The sequence below is a fragment of the Phasianus colchicus genome, chromosome 2, assembly GCF_987193195.1.
Source record: "Phasianus colchicus chromosome 2, bPhaCol1.hap1.1, whole genome shotgun sequence".
In the NCBI taxonomy this organism is placed as follows: domain Eukaryota; kingdom Metazoa; phylum Chordata; class Aves; order Galliformes; family Phasianidae; genus Phasianus; species Phasianus colchicus.
Window position 1 is genome coordinate 55317185 of NC_143437.1, and position 22519 is coordinate 55339703.

Sequence of the window (22519 nt, forward strand, 5' to 3'; positions counted from 1 at the left end):
AGCAAAACAAAAAGCAAACTGCCTAACCTTGTACTGTACCCCACGCTGGTTTTCCTGTGATTTCTCAGAGGTGTTCAGTAAACACCAGCGCTTTCTTTCGTAAAAATTTTAAATAACTTGGAAATACAAAAATCTTCTATCTGTTGCTGGGTAGTAGCCAGTTAAGAAATATTTCAGCAGGATTAAATATTTCATGTAGAGATGTCCTGAGAGGAATTATAAAAAAATAAGAATGATGCTTAATAGAGGGTAAACAAAGATAATTTTCAAAGATTGATATTTGAAAATTTCATTTTCATTGAAATGCTTTGGATGGAGTGGAAGAACCTAGTTAAAAGAATACATGTGCCATACAGCGATTGGCATGCGGTGTTCTTGAATAAGGCCTACCCATTGCAACTTCTTGCTATATCCTGATCGAGACACTCAATAAAAATAGCTTATATTAAGCAGTTTTTAAAGATGGAACAAAATGCAGGTTTATTAATATCTAAAAATGATCACTAAATAATCAGCAATGTATTATCTACATCAGAGTAGCAGGATTCATATCCCAAAAACTAACAGAAGTATAAATGTAATTATGTCCTAAAATATTTAGTTTGATTAGATATCTGGTTATGATTTCATTTGGCTCAAATCTGCTCAGAGTTCCCTTTCTAAAATCTTCACCTTAGTGCAAGACACGAAGCCATTGTAAAATCACTACTGGTGAGAACCCTGTTCAGCTGTCGTACTCCTGATACCTTGGTACAATTTAACCTGCAGTGCATGTATCATAAGGAATATATTTGAAACAATGAAGTAAAATCTACACAATGTTGACTCCTAGTTCTGTAGAAATATATGCACATTTGATTTCAAACAATTACACAAGATGTATGCACAGAACGAAGAATTTTCCTAATCCTGCAGTATTCCATCATAAATGAAAAATAACAGAAATAGAAGAGAACAGGCACTGAATGAAAGAAAAACAAAAAAGCTGCAAGTCAACATGTCTTTGTGAGCCTAAGGCGCCTGTAAGATTTAGGTGGTAATTATGTACTTAAATCTGAATCTCAAACCCAGTCACACTTTGCTTTTCATGCTTTGCATTAGAGCCTTCTGTTTTCTTCTGAAGATGATGAAAGTAACCCATATCTAAACATATGGAACAATTTAATGCCTGGATCAGTTCCAGGATCCAGAAGACAGATTTCAGCTAAAACGCATGAGGATCCCAGTGTGATAGATATTCCCAAACTATTCATAAAACACACCTGGAAATTCAGGGCCCCTATAAATGCAGTAGCAAAGTGGCTTTCTCTTCAAAGAGAGGACCTGAAAAGGAGCTCCTGCACATCCTCTATTCATTACGTTCCATAAGCCAGGATAATCGCAATTTCATCTTCTATTCAGAACCACCCTAATCATCTCCTCAGCTTGTTTTTGTATTTAAATAAATAATTCTTTTCCATTAAACAGAAGAATGATGCTAAGAACAGGAATTAACGACCAGAAGATTCTTCTCCCAGGAAAAGGCAGTAAGAAGCAAGGCACTCACATACAAAAAAATTAACAATCTTAATTTCTTCCTAAGATTCCCAATTTAGTGATTTTGTTCTGCGTGCTCTCAATGAATGCAATGAAAAAAAGTGTTCTCTCTCCTTTAGCATCTTCTAGTCTCTGATCAGATTCGCATTACAGGTAAAGTTGTACCTAAAAGCCTCTAAGCAAGGAAAACTATTGACCAAAATCTTGTTTGTTCCAGAGCACGTTCTCAAAGTAGTAACCTACATCACAAAAGATGGGCACCATCACCTGTGACTCTGGCTATACCTTAAAGGATTGAGCCCTGCTCAGCTTATTTTTTAAGTAAAAACTCTGAGTTCCACACCTCAGCAGAGTAAATATATATATTTTTTAAAGCTTAGAGCAGATTATCTCTGGGATTCAGGGACTGAAACATTCAAGATGTGTATGTCTGCCCTCAGCAGTTCCCTTTCTAGTATTTCCACCACTATATCAGTTTTAGACAGTTGTCTACTATTTTTGGAAGCGTTTTACATTTTACGTTTTTGAAGTGTTTTACATTTTGAATCTTATTTTGACACACTTCCTTCTCAGAAATGCTTTATAATTATACATGACGCTAATTCATTCTTCCAAATTCACCAAGAGAAATGGACTTGGAAAAGGTCAGGTAACAGACAGAACTGACTTGGGCCATCACAGATTCCATGTTCATGAAAGAAGCTGCTTGAAACAGAGGTAGAATTACCTAGTGATTGTGGAGAATCTCAAAGCCCTCAAGATTGACTAATCATTCTCCATAACCTCACTTCCCTCACTGAATGAGCTTCTCATAGCTAAAAGCCTTTTCACAAACAAGAGTAGGTTTGTTAAGTCCAATGAACTTTCTTATCTGAAAACCGTTGTGATTTGGAAGTATTTGTTTCATCTCAACTTGAAAATCTTCCCATTACCAACTGTAATGGCACAGTCTTGTAAAACCATGAAAACTATTAGAAATTTGAGGACATATGTATATCACTTTGGGGTTGTTTTTCATTTTTAGGATAAGATCTTGAGTCAAGGTGCTAAAATGTCTCCAATCAGCAGCAGTATCAGTTTGATTCTGCTGCTGATTTATACACAGGAAATGGCTTTACAGCGCAGCAACACATCACTGATAGGGTAATTAGGTCTGGGGCACTCACACTAGATTTTCCTCTAATATATCAGAAGAGGAACATTTTAAATAAAACATTTCAGAAGCCATCTACATGTCTTAACATCCGGAATAGTAAACTGTCTTTCTACCTGCACGTAATCTGCAAGTCCCCAGTGCCTGCAGGAAATCCACAAGAAAAACCTCACTTACGCATATATTCACCACAGCAAAATCACGCGATCAGCAAAGTGAAGACAGCAGCTGTGGCTGCTGCTGCTGGAATACACTCGAAATAAAGAAAGCCAAACCTACACACTCCTCAGCGTTACTTATACATAAAATACAATAAAATATGTCTCTATATATCTTTTATGTAAATAAAAGAACTACACGCAAACTCACCATTAGAGCATGTAAACACACAAAAAGAGAACACCGCCTATTTTTATGTGACTTTTTTAAAACATAAAATGTGTACACGTGTACTGTGAGGACACACACATAATGGCATCATTGTGTTATTACAGAGCTCTGCGTCAGTAGAAATCTGTGCTGGTTCCAACTTGTCTGCTTTGTAGCTGTCTGAAATTGATGTCTGACCTTCTGGGTTTGCAACCTACATGTACACAAATTTATATCCAGAACTGCACATTTTATGAAAGCTATTTGGTGATTGCTTTTAAGAAAACGAACGAGGCCTTGTACTAATTTATTGTGCATCTCATTAAGAGATACTATCAGATGTGTATTTTTAGTGTTTGTTAATTTATACTTAGTTTGAGAGCTATTGTGCAATACTTACATCTTTATAATGTAAAAATACATACACCGGGGCTTTATAGAAAAGAGCTTTATGACAAGTGTATATGTAAAACTCAAAAAACTCATATCAGTCTTTAGTTATGAAGATAGATGCATCAAAATATCCAGGAGGGGTGAAGTGCTGCTGTACAAACTCAAACTAAATAAAAATTTCTTCCGGGTTGGTCAGCAGCCTTGGCTGCTTCACAGTAAGCAGGATTTGGCTCACCTCAGCAAAGACCAAACTCTGTCTTCATTCCTTTGTCAGATGGCTGCTTTTGGCTATATGCTGGGTGGGACAACCATCCTGCATTTGTTTTGGTCACCCCTCCTAAGAATTCAGGCTTATTCCAGTAATTTAGTGGGCATGGTGGTGATGGGTTGACAGTTGGCCTACATGATTTTAAAGGTCTTTTCCAACTTCAATGATTCTATCATTCTAACAAATTACACCATTTTCTCCCCTCCATCATTTCTGTGCACTACGGCATTCCCTAGCTTCAGCCAGAAACACAGAAACACAGTGCTAAGGGAAAAGCTCTTCCTCTGCTACTGTACTTCTGTTCTGATGAGAAACAGGAAATACCAGCACTCTCATGAGAGTGCCTGCTTTCTAAAGACCTCCAGCTCAAAATGGGATGATTACACAAACCCATCTAAGCCTGAAAATCTTTTGAAATTGGCCTATTTCTAAGTGGGACATAAAAAGCATAGCAGAATGCCATCGCTTCATCTCTTTAAGACACTCATTAATATGAGGTGAAGCAGCACTGTTTGTCTGACATCTCTACAACAAGAATTAACTCTTGATAAATATTGAATTGGAAACCTTGCCAACTCTGTGCACAGATCTCTACATTTAAAGCCTCCTTTAACAAACAGATAAAAGTAAACATTTTCAGACAGGGGCTTCTGTCTCTGTGATAGCTCATAAGGGCTGTATTTTTACAGGTTGCACAGTCACCTTTCTGATAAGCAGAATTCTTCAGGATTTAACAATAAGTATACAGAACCTCAACCACTCAAGTCCTTGATAAAAGGGTCCTAAGAGTCAAAACCAAAAAGTCAGCACATAAGTAGAATGGCTGTACTGGTACCCAAAGTAATGCTGTCAACAGCCAAGAACAGATGCTTCAAGAAAGAGTACAAAAATCAGGACACACAGCATGTGTCTAGAAAAGATTTTAGCAATCTGGTTAAGTGACTTTCTTAGACAAAAGGCATATTTGTGCCATCATTTACTGGCAATATGAATCAATCTATTTTTTTTTTTTAATTTTGAAAACAATCATATTTTTGGCCTCAAAATCTTTAAGCAATGAATCCCAACAGTTTAACTGCACTCTGTAGAAAAGTACATTCTTTTTTTTTTTTTTTTAAGCTGCTTTTAGAGTTCCTGTGCTACAAAGTGCATGATTATTCCTTACTCATTTTCTCCATGATTTCATTATGCTTTTTCCTTTCAATCCATCTTTGGCCTTTTTTCAAACCAAACAGGTTTCTCCTAATCTATTAACTCCCTGTGTGTTCCACTCCTGATCAGGTTTTTGTACTTCTTTGTATACTAATGTTTACTTACTGGAATTAGACAACCAGAACTTCATTTAATGTTCAAGATGTAGACATATCCTGGATTATTTAGTGGTGCATGACAATGTTTATTTTTCTCTCTTCCTTTCCTCATTCTTTTCACATTTTTTTGGCTGATAATATGTCAGCTGATGTTTTCAGAGGCCTACTCAGAGAGTCCAAGCTATCTTTCCTTAAATGTGACAGCTCGTTCTAAGTCCTATGCTTCATAGACCTAATTATAAAGACTTTTCCCCCCCCATACATTATCAATATTAAGACAAAAGCACTATCTTTTATCTAGCTAATAAGAACTAGAAAATGCATTAGCAGCTATCCCCAGTTTTTGCCACGCTGAACAGTTTTTGATTATTAAAAAATTTTTTCGTAGCCTTCTCCCATCACTTCTTTTCCACCTCCCTGTGAATAGCTGAACACCACATTTTCCAGCACATACCCTCATGAGACATCAATGGAAACCTCCCACTACTTTGACAACTTAGCCATCTTTTAACCAGTAATTTATCCTTTATAGTATGTTTTTTCTTTTCTCTTGCAGAAATTTGGTCTCTTCAAGAACCATTGTAAAGGGCTTTGTGAAAAATTTTTGGAAATCCCAGTATGCTTTATTCACTACACCATTCTTATCCACATGCTATTGACTCTAAGAACGGCAATACATAAGATTAGCTTTTCTTTACAAAATCCATGTTAATATTTCACCCATGCATTTATGTATTTGGTTACCAATCCTATTTATTGTCATTTTTTCTAAAGATTTGGCTGGAAATAGAGTAAGATTTATTGTCCATAGATTGCCAGAGCACCCAAGGACTTCTAAAGCTCAATATCATACTTAGCACCTTCATTTCCTCAGTTACAGTGAAAAAAGGGCTCGTTACATGCATTTCTTAGCCAACTATTTTTATATCTGAGTTCTTTTAAAACTCCAGGATGACTCTGCCAATCTGATTCTTCATATTCATTATTCTAGTAAACGATTTAATTTCTTTAAAAATACAGTGAGAGACAGGCATAACAGAATGGAGCATATATCCAGCAGGTTCCTATAGATACATGTAGTATTCTCCTTGATTGCAGCCATGATAGAGCTGCGACTCCTTAGGGGCAGCTCAGTAAAACCCAGTACTAAGACTGTAACATACATACACAAAATCTCTCAGAAAACCAGCAAGGCTAGTTCTTAAGAGCATTGCGTATCTTTAAGAAAAAGACAAACCTGAGCTTGATTCACTGACTAAAGAAGCCAGCACAGACTGTGTTCAACTGCAGGGGAGGAGCAAGTGTCTGCTAAAGCCTCTGTCCTGCCTACACCTCTCCACAAGCAAAAGAACAGCTGAGGATGTGCAGCAGCAGCAGATGGATACGGGTTTAAAGATGTATCAAGCATCAGCTGGGAAAGTTCCTGAATGATCTGCTACAGATTCAGAGCTGAAAATTACAATGAAGTACAAAATTATATCTGTTCCTAAATTACTAAATGTCACCTAGTTTCTAGTTTTCAGGTGGTGGTGAATATTCCTATCACATACTGGATCCATTCAACATATTAAGTATCAATTATGTGATTGTTTTAAATCTATCTAAAATGTATTATCTTAAAAGGTCATTAGCATTTCCTGGGGTTTGTATCATGAGAGAAGATAGGCAAATCTATAACTATTTCACCACTTCATTTCTACATTAGTTTTAAATCTAATGAGTTTTCCTCCTAATTTTCAATCACTAATTATATATTTTGTATTATTTTTACTTTCCTCCGATCCATTTTTTAAGTTCTGGAAATAAGATATGTCAATAACTAGAAAGATTGTTCTAGGGTAAATCACATTTCCCAGAAATGTGAATGAATTCAAACGGTAAGAAAGCCTCTAAACCTGAAGGTCTCATCATTTCAGATATTTTTTACCAGATTTAGAGAAATATGGGATCTGGATGACTTTCAGATTAGATTTCTGAAATATTCAACTCTGTTTACTTTTAGTACCTCTCCTCTGCACCCTCACAGTGGTCCAACTTCTTTCATTTCTCACTTGTTCATGTTTGACATTGCTTTCACTCCACAAGCACACACTGAGATTTTCATAACATACTTTTCTCTGTTGCTTTGTAAAAGAACTAGATAAAAATACAACTGTGAAAGCCTTTTTACAACACTGTTACAGACTCGTTTTAACAGCATCATTTGTCATCGTAATACTGTCCCTGGTGCAAGACCACAGAGTGCATTGCAACCTGCAACAAATCCCATCAGACAGGCCCGATAAGGCCCATCCAGCTAGAGACTATTCAGGCTGTATTTAGACATAAGCACTCTAGGCCTGCAAAGTGTCATATTTTCCCTGGCCCCTGCAGTCTGCGGAACTGCAGGCAGGCTTTCCCTGCCTACTCTAGAGTTATTTCCCATGCATAGCTTTTTTTTTTTTTTTTTTATGGCCCCCAAGTGGCTTTTCCTGAGCCTTTCAGACAAGGGCAACTACACATCCATTCTTTCTTCACCCTCTGGGGGCTGTGGGATTACCTTCCATCCTTGAAAAACATTTAAGGCTGCAGCATTATTCACATGCATCTCCATGTTTCAGTTGATTTTTAATAAGTTTTGGAATTCTTTCAGGTGAGTTCATAGGACTCTGAGGAAACATACCGAGCACTAACCCATCCCACGTTCTGCCAACGGCTTTTCCTGCAGGATCCATCTTCCCTTGGCTGGCTCCACACAGAATCTAGTCACCATTACAAGAGACACACTCTGTTTTTCTGCCTTTCCAATACTTCCTGCCCGAGAGCTTCAAGGGATAAGTCAACACCAGTTGTTCTGCAGTGACGGCCTTAGGCATGATATGTTCTGCAGCCTGTCCATTGCTTACCCAGCTTCTTGCAGGTAGTCTGTTGGTTGTACCAGCTAATGTAGGAAAGCTTCTAGTCACTCCTATACCTGCAGTGAATTTAGGATTGAATTTGTAGCCCTGCTCTCCTTTATGACCAAACATGCTTTCAAAAGACACATCAGTGAAACCTTTTAGCTTACCCTCCACCCATCTCCGCTTGCCAGAAGTGGGGTTTTTAAAGCTCAGCATTAAGAACGTAATTTTTTTGTCTTTCTTTCCAGGGGATTTCCACATTCAAACCACCATCTTCAGCAGAGCTTCTGGAGAAAATAGCCTTCATGAAGGATGTGGCTATCTCATTGTTATAAGTCAGCCCCACTCAAACTTTTTATTGCTGCAGACAAAACTTTAGCAAAGAGAAGGCATAGAGACTGCCTTAGGCTCCATACCCCACCCTGTTACTACTTCGTTATTAACACCACAATGCAATGAGCAGTGGAGGGAGTATGTGGTCAGTGAAATAAAGTAAGCTTTTGAACTTAAATACATAATCTCTAAAACTGAATTTAATCCCTGGAACCTTTTTCCAAAACTGCATGGAGCTAAGCACAGTGGCCCCCTTTTGACTGGTTTGTTTCGTTTTAAAGTTGATAACAAAACAATAAAAGTTGAATGGCAAAGAAGAACGTAGGCTTCACTCTGCTGACCCTCTCAACATGCAGCATATATGCCTCTGAAAATACTTATTTATTATTATCTATATTGCATTGAGAGCAGGGTATGTTAATGCTAGGAGATTGCAGTCTTCTAGACTACCATTTTGCAGGCAGTATTATTTGTGATGCCTTTAGTGGATAAAAGATAATGAGAAAAAAAGAGACATGAACTACAATTTCTTTATCTTTTAGCATAATCAACCTACTTTCTGACAGAAAGCTAAACTTTGTGGAAAGTGCATTAAAAGCATTTTTGCTAAAGGTCATAATTGCAACAACCACTAGCATTTCCTAACTAACCCTGGGGACTCTTCAGTAAATGATAATATCCAGTAGATGACATATCTCTGTTTATTGATACAAAAAAGTGTCCTTTCCTTCATAATACGTACACAGTCTCATACACTGCCACATATGCATGCCACATATGAAAGTCATTTCCTGTATTATTTGGACTATTAAAAATAAGGTATTAACTACGAGGTAGCCAGATTGAGAACTTTTTTGTATTTTCCAGCAAGCCTAGATACTGAGGAATAGCGCTTTTACAGTCTGTTTGTTACACTTTTAATAGAAAGGGATTTGTAGCATGATGAGGAGGAGTATTACTTTGGTCATGCATGCATTTCCCTAGAAGGAGACAAATATAATATTCCACTGCAAATACATATGTAACAGCTGCCATCTCTACAAAATATTTTTTGTTAAGGTATGTTAGTTACTTGATCTAAGAACCTTCTTTAGTCTTTGTATATACAGTTCTCCCAGATGGCTAACAAAGATTAATCAAATAAACTGAGGTGATTTAAAGTGGAGTGTCAGTCAGAAATACTTTGGAGATTCTTTACCTATCTGATGCTGCCATAATTTTAAATAATGTCAACTCTAGGTTGTATCTGCTGTTTTGCTTGTCTTTAAAAAACAAACCAAAAGCTGGAGGTAAGTAAAATAAAATACATTAAAAGTACAGTGCTTTCAGAAATAACTATGTTGAAAAAAAATCAGAGCTCTCCAGAATTAAAAGTAAATAAATTGGTAGTTCCAAAGACTATCAAACGTAAGTACAAGGCATAAGCTTGTTGAAAACTGTGTTACAGTCAGATTTAATAATGTTTATATATATATATATATATACGCACATACATACGTACATATATATATACACAAACTACGGCATTTGAAATTAATAATGTTATGAATATGTAGAGTAGAATAAACAATAACTATCCTGAGAAATGAGATGAGGTAGATGGCAGTTATAACTGAGCCTCTACTACAATCCTGTTCACCTGGCTGTATCTGTCAAGTAAGTTGTTTGCAAATGATAGAGCTGCACCAGTTTGCGTTCTCATTGCAGACAGTTATGCTAAATGAAACTGCACTTCAACTGGAATATCTTAATTGGTGGGAATGGAAAAAAAACCACTGCAGTGCATCATGTGGAACAAAAGAATTTTGATCCTCCAAGCTGCTTTCACCTATGAGAATACTATCAATATAATATATAGCAATAACTACACTAGCAAACCAAACATGCCCAGTATAAATCTGGATGAGAAGATGTTTGTGTTTAGAAAGAGTATGAACTAAATATTGCATATGCCCTGAAAAGAAAGCTATAGTGTTTACAGAGACTGAAACAAAGATAAAGATTTCTACCTGTAAAGCAAGTGATTATATCCATTTAATTGCCTGATCGTAAAAGATGAAAAAAAAGTTACAGCACTTCAATAAAGTGTTATGGTATCTTCTGTCAAGTATTCTTTTGGATTATTAAACAGCAGACAAACTGGAAAAGGGGTCACCAGGACACTGCTAATAATCAAACACATCAGGCCTAGGACTCACAGTCTGTGTCCACAGTACGTAAAACAGTGTCACATTCTCTCCCATAAAATTGGACATTCCAGAACCAAATTTAAGTTAATTGTGAAGTCAGAGGCACCAACTTGAAATGCAAAAGCATTTCAGTTGCTGAGAAACATTTGCCCTCATCTAAAAAACAGAGGAGGGGAGGAGAGAGTGAGAGAGAAAGAAAAATAACAAAAAAAGAAGCATCTCCGGAGGTTCACTGTTAGCTTAGTTTCTGGTTTGTGTCAACTTGTTTATATCAGCTGCTGATTTGCGTCACTGGCTTGGCTTTGTGGTTGTATCTGGGGCCTGATGGACACCCTGGTGCATTAAGAAATTCACCACAACAGTACAGCATGTTAAGATCAAATAGCACAACCTAATGTTGTTTTCTTAAGTACACACACCGCACACAACCCTAAGAAGAAAAATTACTGGAGGCAGCTAAGAAAGGCAAATTATCAGTTTTATGCAAGACAGCTTTAAATTCAGATAAAGAGAAAAATGTTGATGTAGTACCAAAAGAGTGCATGCCAAATATTTTGAAGGGTTTCAAAATGTTGCAGATACATTTTAAAAAGGGCTTGTATTTCTAGGAATTGAGATATCTTGCACCCTTTTACCTCCTCTGAATTTTTAGTGCAAGTATCTTGAACCTCTTCATATTCTCTGTGGTGTGCATGGAAATTTTTTACTTTGAGATATAAAAGGTTATTTTAGTTATGTCTTTAATCAGCTCTTTGGAAATGAAAACAAAACAAAAATCACAGACAAAAAAAAAACTGAATATTTAAGCTTGAGCACTGTGTTTGTACAAGATACCTTGGATGCTCTGCTTAAAGTACATATACTGGATATTATAATTATAGTATCTAGAGTGCACATACAGCTGATATCAACTCTGCATTTTAAATTCTGTGCTCATGATCAGATAGCACATTGTCCCACAAACAGAATTGCCTCACTGAACACTTTAAAAATGAGCAAAAGATGGTGCATATTCCTTCCTGCTGTATCCAATGTTGTAGAGCAGAAAAGGCAGAGCAAAAACTACTGCAAATCTGAGAGCAGGCTTCAGTAAGTCTAATAGTAATTGTCCTCAGCTCATACTTTGTTTCACATTTTCTATCCAAACTTCCACAACCAAGTTTTGTGATAACTCATAGCAGGCCTAACAAGTAGACAAAATAGATACATGAAATCTTAACAGGGATATACAGAAAATAAAGTACTTTCAAAATCACATTTGCTGTAAGCAAGCTTCCTTCAATAAAAACCTGAGAACAGTTCCAAGAGCCTCAGAACACTTAGGACTTTTCTAAAAAAAACTTGGATTTCTTTTTTGAAAATAAAACAAATTTGGTCAAATTTATAAAAATATTAAAAAGTCATTCAAGGTAAACATTACAGTTAAAATGTTGTGATCAACCTGTTTTACCTCTCCTTTTCTTTCTGAGAATTTAAAAATATTTGGCTATTTCCTCAATTTGAAATGAAGTCAGATTTTGAAATCTCAAATTCTTGAGTAATGTAGAATGATTCTCCTCCAGGTTTTTTTGATAACACACAGTATTTCAGAAGTGGGAGCTGAAGTTATTGACCTCCATAGGTATCTAAAGACACGATGACCATTTTCATCCTAGGAGTCTATACTCCTTGTCCCCTTTCCCATGTGCTAGCATTACCACAAAGCATTACAGGGCAACCTGGTTGAAAGTTATGAGATAATCTCCAGTCATCACTCTCAGCAGGCACTGGGAATTTTGAGAGCTGGCAGGATGCCTCAACTCTGGAACTGGGAGCTTCTGAAAATATTGTGTTAACACAGCTGCAAGAGGCACACTGAGGATTTGGTGAGCAGGACAGAGCCAGAAAACTGGACTGGAGTAGCTCTGTGGTTTCGGGGCTGTGGCATGGGCCCCAGGCTTAAGGAATCCTCACTCTGTTAGCTTGTGTATTGGAGGAGAAATACCTGGCTACAAAGGAAGGCTAAGAAGCAGCTCGCCTGTAGGTCCAGCATAGAGAGGATGGGAAGAGAAAGAACAAGCAGTAGCATCCAGCATTTTCATCTCCTCCAAGTGGGAACTACATCTCTAGGTAGCTCCTCTGTTCTTCACTATTATACTGAGTCAGCAGGTTTGCTGCTCCCATTTTCTTGGGGCTTTTTTTGCTCAGCCATCCTTGACAGATTCCCTGGTTCCCAAATTTTGTCCTTTCAGACCTCCTTAAAAACAACTGAAGGGCCCTGAAATGTGCCATTATGACAGCCAGAGAAACTTGGAAAGGAGAGTTTGCAAAAATATTTACTATGTGAACTCCCTTCTGCCTGTCTTCATAGAAACTGATCTAAGTGACCAAGGGAGAAACTTGAAACCCAAGCTTCTAACTCAATCCACAATGAAACAGAAAATCATGCCCTGAACTGACAACTGGAAAATTATGTCAAAAGCACAAGTCTTCACTGCCTTTATAGCTTTGCAATTCTCTCGACATCCCCCTTCTCCCCCCCCAACCCTCCATTTGCTTAAGCATGTACTAATTGGATAAGAAACACAGGAAGATGACTCTTTGGAGCTTTGCTGACAGCATGAACTTCTTCGATTTACTGCAGCAGTTTGACTAACTGCCTATTATCAATTGTTAGTCACTTTCATATAAGCAAAGTTGGAAAATAAAAAGTCAGTCCTTTAGTCCAACAATCCTCGCTAGCTGAGATCATAAGAATCTGCAGTTTTGGCTGCAGTACTTAGATGTTCATTCCTCAGCCATTCCAGTATTAGGAGATTATTATTCTATCATATGAAGAAAGTGTGTATTATATAAATTAGAGAAATAACCCCTTTTGAAATACACAACTGTGAATTGTAAAGCATACATAACTCTATTCAACTATTTTCATTTAGTTTTTCACACTCCCACATAACTGACATGATAAGAATAACACCACAGGTGAGAGAGTTACCATAGTTAAATAACATGATAGACATGGTATCGAACAGCAACAGCCTCTCTTAAAAACGCCTTGCTTAGTTATAGATTTATACACCAATAAACATACAAATTTCTTTCTAAGGTCAGATTTTTTCCTCAACGCTATCCATAAGGTGCACAGACAACCCAACCTTCCCTGCATTCAGTACCACAGGTGTAAACAGAATTGTTGTGCTCCACACCCACTGTGTTCTTCAGCATCAGAACTAGAGAACTTCAAATATTCTGAGGGAGAGAGGCAGAAGGGTGGTTGTGAATGCACATACAGAGAAAATATCTTAATGGAGAACCCTAGATGGCAATCTTTCTCCCTTGATTACTTATATGCATTGTCATACAGTGTGTCTACATGAAGGACACCTAATAAACTATCAGTGACCTTAAGAATGATTCTGGAATTGACGCTGAACAACATGTCTCCCAAAGGCAGGGGGTCGGAAAGGATTTATGTAAAGCAAATGATGCTCAGAAGGTGGGTATATGAACCTCAGGGATGGAGATATTTATCAGAGAGGTCTCTGATGTCACTTCAAGCCTAATTGAAAAGGCCACAGTGGTTGCAGGCATGCTAAAATACAATTAACCACTCATCAATACATTTTTGTGTTGGTACACCTATTGTCTTTTTGCCACTAACTTGAAGAGGAGAGATACCTTGTAAAAATCCTGGCCTATCAACATAAAAATTGACAGCTTTCCTATTAGCTAAGTTATAGAGGCAAACATTGGTCATGACAGTCTGTGGCTTAGGAAATTACTGTGGTTAATCTTCTGACTCATGGAATTGAAGAAAACCTCAGGAAGAAACTTGGAATGGATCTGAACCATGACTCTGTCTGAAAAATATATCAATAGAGATTTGCATGGAGGACATGTTTCTTACTGAGGCCTTCGGCAGTTGTCATTATCAATAATTGAAAGCAAGAACAAGAAGATGCTCTCGCATGGTCTCTCCCCTAACTGTGAAGCTTCATAGGCCTGTCCAGCAAAACTCAAACGTTGGAGCCAAGAGTTGCTTCCAAGTACCACTTCAAACACTTCAGTGAAGTGTTCAATAAAGTTTGAAGTGTTGAAGGAGACAGACTTTGCCAGCAGCAGATAATATCTGGTGAAATTTGTACAGCTGCATCTCCATAAACTGTGTTAGACAACAAAGTATAACTACACCAATGCCAACATGAAGAATCAAAAAAATTAGAATGACGCCAGTGAGTACACTGCCAAGGCTGATTTCTCCAGTGATTTTTTCTATCATGTAAATCATGCTCAAGCAAAAGTATTTCTAACTCAGAAAGTTTAATTTCTGTGGAGCTTTGCCCTGTTGTGACAAATGGATGCCCACAGACAATTGCAGCAATGCAGGAGAACATAATAGGCCCAAGAAAGTCACTGCTTGACACTAGTGAAAGCCGCTCCAGCAGTACCTGAGAGCCCACTTCAATGGATACAGGCATGTCGGTTGTGCATAAGAAAGATATTAGTAATCAGATGGTTTCAAAGGGGACTCACAAAATTTCCACGTGAAACAATTAACGATGAAGTTATGAATAGTCAGATTTAGAAGGTTGAAGGAAGTATGAAATATGGAGTATGTGCTCCTTCACTTCAAAGTGTGGAAGGTGGGGAACAGCTTGCAGACATGCAATATCAAGCAGTAAGTTCTCCTGGAACAAACATTTAACCAGAGGCACAGGGAGAGCATCAGCATAGATGAACGAGGGAGAATATGAAGAAAAATATGGTTTTGCTAAACAGCTTGCCAAAGACCTGGTTTTCTTTAAATGTATTTGTCCAAAGCCCCGTATTTTTAAGCTGTTGTAAATTAGGAAGAACATAGTTATATGAGAATTACGTAAACAGGTTAGTATGACACTCCACATATGAATGGATAACTCATCTTAAGACAAAGTCAAAAGCCATAATGCAATTATTGCTCAACTTACATGTTTAACTGGTGCCAATATATAGAATGAAAACAGAGTTTAGTATATTACAATATCCAACTACTGGCTTGGTGACCACTTCAGGTCAAAGATTCAGTCTAGTCTTCCCTACAGTGTAACAGAACACATTTTGGACTACGAACAAAATTGTTTTCCTTAGTCTGCCAAGTGACATTCGACAAATCACTTTGCTGTGCCACAATTCTCTGCAAATTAAATACAGCATAACAATTATGACTCTTAGCAAAATGCTTCCAAAAGAAACTAAGTAAAGTTCTAGAAATTATTCAAGAGTCATTACATGATTTTAGTCATGTGAATGCAATGTCTAGTATGTTAATATTATTAACCTGATTATTTTTGTATAAACATATACATACTTAACTTAACATCTTAATTTAATAAATAAATTTTTATAATACACCAGCTGTCTTTCTGGTAACTTTTTAGAATTCTGGCATGATATACAGTGAGCGAGATACTCCATCATTTTCTTTTCAAATGTTCTGTATTTCTTTATTCAAACTTCATTAAACTAGTTTCCCTCACACATAAGAGTTCCAACAGGAAAATACTGACGCAGTTAGAACAGGCCATTTAAGACGCCAGCCTTTTCACCCACATCTGCTGAAAGACTCAGCATTGCTAAATTGGAACAGGCATGCACTTTTCAACTACTGCAGTGTACAGTTCAGGAGTTGTATTCACCTCCCCTGCTGTTAAAGCCATATCTTTATGCCTTGTTCTGTGAACTTGGAAATAAGAAGTTCAGGGAAAACAGGCAGTACAGCTGTGGCACAACATAGGAATATTCTGGTGCTCATCAATGAGTTTATTGGCTCATTATTATTAAAAAATGTATTGGATCATAGGATATTCATACAGTCACAGGATATCTCAAGCTGGAATGGACTCTGAAGATTCCTACTCTGACCTTCTGCTCAAAGCAGGATCACATTAGTGGTCAGATAATGTTGCTCAGGGCTGTATCTACTCAGGTCAAAAAACCTGCAAGTGTGGATAATATGCAGCCACACTGGGCAAGTTGTTCCAGTGGCTGATCTTCCTTCATACCTGTTGTCTCCTCCATGCAGTGTCTTCCTCCATTTACTTGAAAACCACCTAATGTCTGGGACAAGACTGCTGTTAGGTGTTCAAGCTGAAGAAGCCCAGTTCCTTCAGCCTTCCCTCACAAGGCAAATAGTCCAGCCACCTGAGGGCAACATCTTAGTTGTCCTCTGCTTAACTCTCCCTCAGTTTATCAATGTTTTTACTAAACAGAATGGTCTTTAAATTAGCCACAGCACTCCAAATTCTGTCTCAGGAGTAGGAATCTCCTGAATATTTAGTTAAGTGGGGATCATTCCTTCCCTTCATCTACTGGCTGTGCTCCTGTTAGTATAGATCAGGATGCTGTTGGTTTTCTTCACTCCCATGGCATACTGCTAGCATGCTCAGCTTGCTGCCTGTCAAGACTTCATCACTCTTTCCTGCAGGGTCTTTTCAGTATCTCTCTCTAGTGGTTCCTAATGCACAAAATGAATTTTGTGCTCATGAAAGCCAAATTCCTGTCAACAGCATCAACCATGCAATCAGATGTTCATCCACAGAATTTATCTGCTCTCTCCTCCTGTATTACTTTCCTCTGCATTTGTTAGATTGAAGAGAACACCACCTGGACCACCACGCCTTTGACCCTCACTCCCAAAGCTGTTTGGTCACTCTTGATATGCTTAAAATCCTGTCATGGGCATAGATTGATCTAGTTAACTCCGGCATGTCCGCCAAAATCTGTCACGGAGTTAACTAGATCAACCTATGCCCGTGACAGGGATTTATGCCTGTGACAGGGGGCAGTAGGCCCCTGTCCCCTCACCCTCCTGGCCCCACAAAATGGGAAGGAAGGAAGGGAGGAAAAAAAACAGCGGCAACAATCTATGGAGGAAAACTTATTTTACTAACTATGATATCGGAATGCAAGATAACACAGTATAATACAATCTAATTGAAATTGAGACTAATAAATCAAATAAGATAGGAGAGAGAGAGTTCCTGAGACCGAGTCAAGCCTGAAAAGCTTGGAACGGCTAGGAAAGCACCCTCCAGCACCCACTGCCAGGCAGTAAGAGACCGCCCCACCCGAAAGGGTCAGATCCCATGACTTCCGTAATGTATAGGGATAGGTACCTGGAATTGGAGCATTAACACTTTAATTCCAGTACATGATGTTTTGATGTGGAATACTGAAAACCAAAAAACATAAAACCATGACAAATCCCCACCAAAATTACTAACACTGCTAAAGTGATTCAGAAGCAAGAAAAATAGCATGAAGGCCAAACGTCTTGGAAGTTTTTTTCCCCGCATGCTGTATCTGAGCTCCCAGCAAGCAACGGATCTTCCTAGATATCAAAACAGGTCAGCTAATTGGAGCATCTGTACCTTATAGATTGAAGTCCTTCACTAACAACACTCAAAACCTCCTCTTGGTATTTAATGTTCATCAAGTGGTTCATCAGGTAGCTCTGATGCAACTCTAAGGATGTCTTTTTTTCAGCACGCTGAACAAGTACAGCAACTGCAGGTCTGCAGGTGGAGAAGAAGCCATCCTCCTCTTACTAGAAATTATGAGCTCCCTACCCTTTCTAGCCCGAGACTATCAACCCACAACTGAACACAGTTTCTGGCTGCCCCTCTTGTTCCTGCTGAATCACTTTGAATATCCTGACAACTAGTTTCCTATGTTTCCTGATGCTGTGCAGTTTGTTCTCTTGCTCCTACAGCTCCTCATCCTGGCAAAATAGCTCTAGTACACACCTTCATCAGCAAGGACACTGCTCTCCCCTGCTCCAGACTTTTGCTCCCTCCCTCTGAGGTTGTGACTTGAGTAGAATCTTATGTGATGCCAGGAGTAGTTGCCCCATCTGGTGCTGGGAACTGTGCTCTGTGGAGCAACACTATTGTTCTTGGTGAGTACTACATCATCAGCAGCAGATTTCTGGTACCCTTTCATGTGTCTCTCCAAACAAACTGCTGCTTCTGGGAGCCACGCCCTAGGCGCTATGTTCCAGGTTTACCAATTACGTAGGTGAATAGCTAGTGCTGAACAACTCTAATCAGGATCAGCCCTTCCCAACAGAAAAGCCTGAATCTAAGGATGTCAGAAAAGCTTTCGGATAGTATAGAAACAAAACCCAGAACTCCTCTGCAAGTGGCTAGCTTTGACAGAGAATAGCAGCCCCAGAAATATCCCTGCTTCTCTTCATGTCCCTAATCCTGTGAACCATCACTCTGACTGCCAAGACCCTATTTACAGCTCCTAGTCACTGTGTTCCCTAAGGACTGATAGAACAGTAGCTGAAAGTCTATAGAACGGGTTTGTGCTGGAAGGGACCTTAAAGACTATCAGATTATAAAATCCAACTGTGGGCAGTGCTGCCACCCATGAAATCAAGCTGCCCAGAACCCCTCCAACCTTGTCTTGAAAACCTCCAGGGATGGGGCATCCTGCTCATACAGAAATGTAAAGACTGCATGCATATTGCCTTAAGGATAGACTTTACGTTAAAAAGCTGACATCCTGCTTGGACTAAGAACGAGATGGTCATAGGCTAAAAATGGTAATAGGCTAAAAACCTAACCAAATATTTTTCTTGTATCTCTTTACAGGGTCCACGTAATTCTTCTGGCAGAAGGGTCAAAACAAAACGAAACACAACATTTCAAAACTAATAAAGTGAAACAAATGCCAACAGTCTTAAGTTGTAACAACTCACTATTAGATGGAGAAAATGTTGATAAGAGAAACATTTCTAATCCAGAATGCCAAATAGACCATCAGAGATGAAAGGAAAAAAAGAATTTAGCAACATGAAGAACGTGCTTTAAATTGAAGTACAATAATAAACTGAATTTTAATAATAAAGCAAGTAAGTACTGTGATTAACTAAACTATGCCATGTAAAAGGTTATGAAAAGACTGTGAAAGAAGAACAGTCTTTCACAGGGGCACGTATAGTTCTCATTGCTATTGGGAGAATTCACACATGCATCAGAGAGGATGTGGTTTATTTTATATGGCAGGATTCATAAGTCATGAGAAAAGTCTTATTGAAATGAGAACTTGTGATCTACCAGTAACGTCCCTTACTCTTACTGAGTTAAAGAGTACTCATTTCCTTGTCTAGTGCAAATAGGACTGAATAGATATGTAATGGGATTGTACTTACATTACTTGCATATCATCAGGAAGGAGTTCTGGAATAATGAACTGCCCATGACACATGTAACATTGCCACCACATCCTTCCAGGTTTGAGAAATAACTAAACAATTTGCATAGAGTATTCTCCTAAAAATGCGTGCTCTCCCAAATAAGAGAACAGTTTCTCTTCTCTTTACCATTAGAAGGTTAAAAGTACAAATTTAAATATCCAACACATCATTCTTAAATAGTCTCCAAACCAAAATGTTTTGGTATCTTAGTTTTCTGTAAAATGATTACAGTCTTGGTATTTTGGCCTGATATGGCATGAAAGTTATCTCTGAATCTTGAAGAATTCACACAGAGGTGAAGTTAGGTTTGCCAGTGTTATTCAGTTAGCACAAAAGCCATTTCAAAGAAAAATACAGCTATTTGATGTAAGTACATATGAGAACACATTTTGGAATGAAAAGGGCTAATGTAAAGTTACGCTGCTGTTTGTGAAAGTAAACAAACATTTCTATAGTTGCAGGGTGTGAGCTGAAGAGAACTGGACACTACACATACAGAGTTCAGGAGCACACTAAAACATAACATTATGAAATCATTCAAATTTGTGGATTCATTACACATGAGAAGGATCTCTATGGAAGTTTCTGAGAATTTACATCCCTAAAGCCATTAACATACAGTAAAAAAATTTACTCTTCCAGCTTATGAGAAGCTTCTCCAGAAAACCAAACCAAAAAGAAAACACTCAAATCCAAGCAGACAGAAAACCTTACGTTCCTGTAGAAGTTGAACTACTTGTTGAGATAAATTCTTGAGGCAATATCACATTCCCCTGCAGCACACATCAACCAAGCAAACTTTCTCATTAATAGACAGCTTTGACTGAGAAAAATGAAACCATGCATTTGTCAGGACTCTGTGTGCCCTAATAAGACTTTGTTTGGCCTCACCTGGGGACTCCAGCCAGTCCCTGCCTTCTGCTCAGGAGCTTCATGTAAGCCCATCAGTGCCTGCCTTCTCTTCTCTTGGCTGAAGAATGCCAGCTTTCTCACTCTGTTTTTGCTGGAGAGATGGTCCATCCTCTGGATGCACTCTATGTCTCTCCTGTACAGACAACTCCACATCTGAATGCAGTACTACAAATGAGGCCTCAACAGTGAGGAGTAGTGGGGCAGGATCACCTCCCCTGCCCTGCTGGCTGTGCTTCTTTTGATTGCAGCCCAGAATACAGTTGGCTTTCTGGACTTCAGTACATTGCTGGCTCATGTCCAGCTTCCCATCCACCATTACTCCCAGGTCTTTTTCAGCACGGCTGTGCTCAAGCCTTTCATCCCCTCGCTTGTATTGGTAAATAGGGGTTGCAAGACCTTGCACTTGGATTTGTTGAACCTTAGACTCACAGCTCAAGCCTGTCTAGGTCCCTCTGGATGGCATCCCATCCCTCTGGTGTGTCAACCATACCTCACAGTTTGGTGTCATCAGCAAACTTGCTGAGGGTGCACTCAAACCCACTATTGATGTAATTGCTGAAGATATTAAAGAATAACAGTCCCAGCACTGACCTCTGGGGAGGTACCACTCGTCACTTATCTCCATCCAGATATTGAGCCATTGACCACCACTCTCTGGACTCAATTCTGTAGCCAGTTCTTTGTACATCAAACAGTTCACCCATCAAATCCATATCTTTCTAATTTGGAGAGAAGGATGTTGTGGGTACCTTGACACCGAAGGCCTTACTGAAGTTGACATAGATGACATCAGTGGCTCTTTCCTTGTTCATTGATAGAGCAACACTATCAAGACAGGCCACTTGGTTGGTCAAGCAGAATTTGCCCTTCGTGAAGCTATGCTGGTTCTTCTGTATCACTTCCCTGCCTTCCATGTGCCTTAGCAGAGCTAAATTGAGTAACAAACCACTGTGAAATTTCAGTGCAGTTCCCCCAAATTTTCCTAGCTCCTATATATATTTCCTATAAAGTTTCATAGTAAGTCAGCATGTTAGCATTAGTACTGCAAGAGTTTATTTGATACCAATACTATGTCCAATCTTTAAACATATGCTATGGAATTTTTATGACCAGCTTTTTCATTCACTTAGGAAACTTGCTTCTGTATGTAGCATCGCTTTGCTAAAGTTGGTAATATTAAAAGAACCTATTTTGAAAACATAGTAACTAGTTTTCAAGTGATTTTACCAGTTGGTATCCTGAGAATGTAGCAGGATATTTTATCTGTGAGAGACAAAATACAAGGCAAAATATTTTGTTGCCAATTTATCAGCCTGAGAATATTATTGGAATAAATCTTACTAATAAGAGGTCCCATTTGAGCATCACTGCATCTATTTCTTTTCCCTTTCTGAAGTTAAAACTGTATAATCATTATGTGTAGAAGGTCATGACTCATTTTCTGGTTCTGAAGCTCTACTTGCAAGTAGTAGCTGGCATAAAACATGGTCTTCAATTCTCCATCTGCACCACAATTATTTTTCCCATTAGCAATTTACAGTAAGCCACCTGATGGTATTTGAGCTATAAAACCTAGCTCTTCACATACATACCCCAAAGTTAGCATCTGTATAATTCAAGAATGAATATTTGCATACAGACTACTGTAGAGCTTATAGTAATAAAATATAGGGCTGGTATTAACAGTAGGCATCCTCTGTTTCTTTATTTTAAACATACAGTATTGTAACTCAGGTAGCAAAAATGCACTCTAGCTAAGCTATGGTGATACTTTTTTGCTTTACTGGCACTATTTAAAATGAGACTTCTATTGTACTTTGGAAACATTAAGAGTTAGACTAGCTCTCCTCACTGAAATCAATATGGATGCTCTCTAACATGTATGCAGCTCTCCAACACTACAGGATATTTTATATAAAAGTCAGGTTTAGAACATGGCTGAAGACTTTCTTCCCAG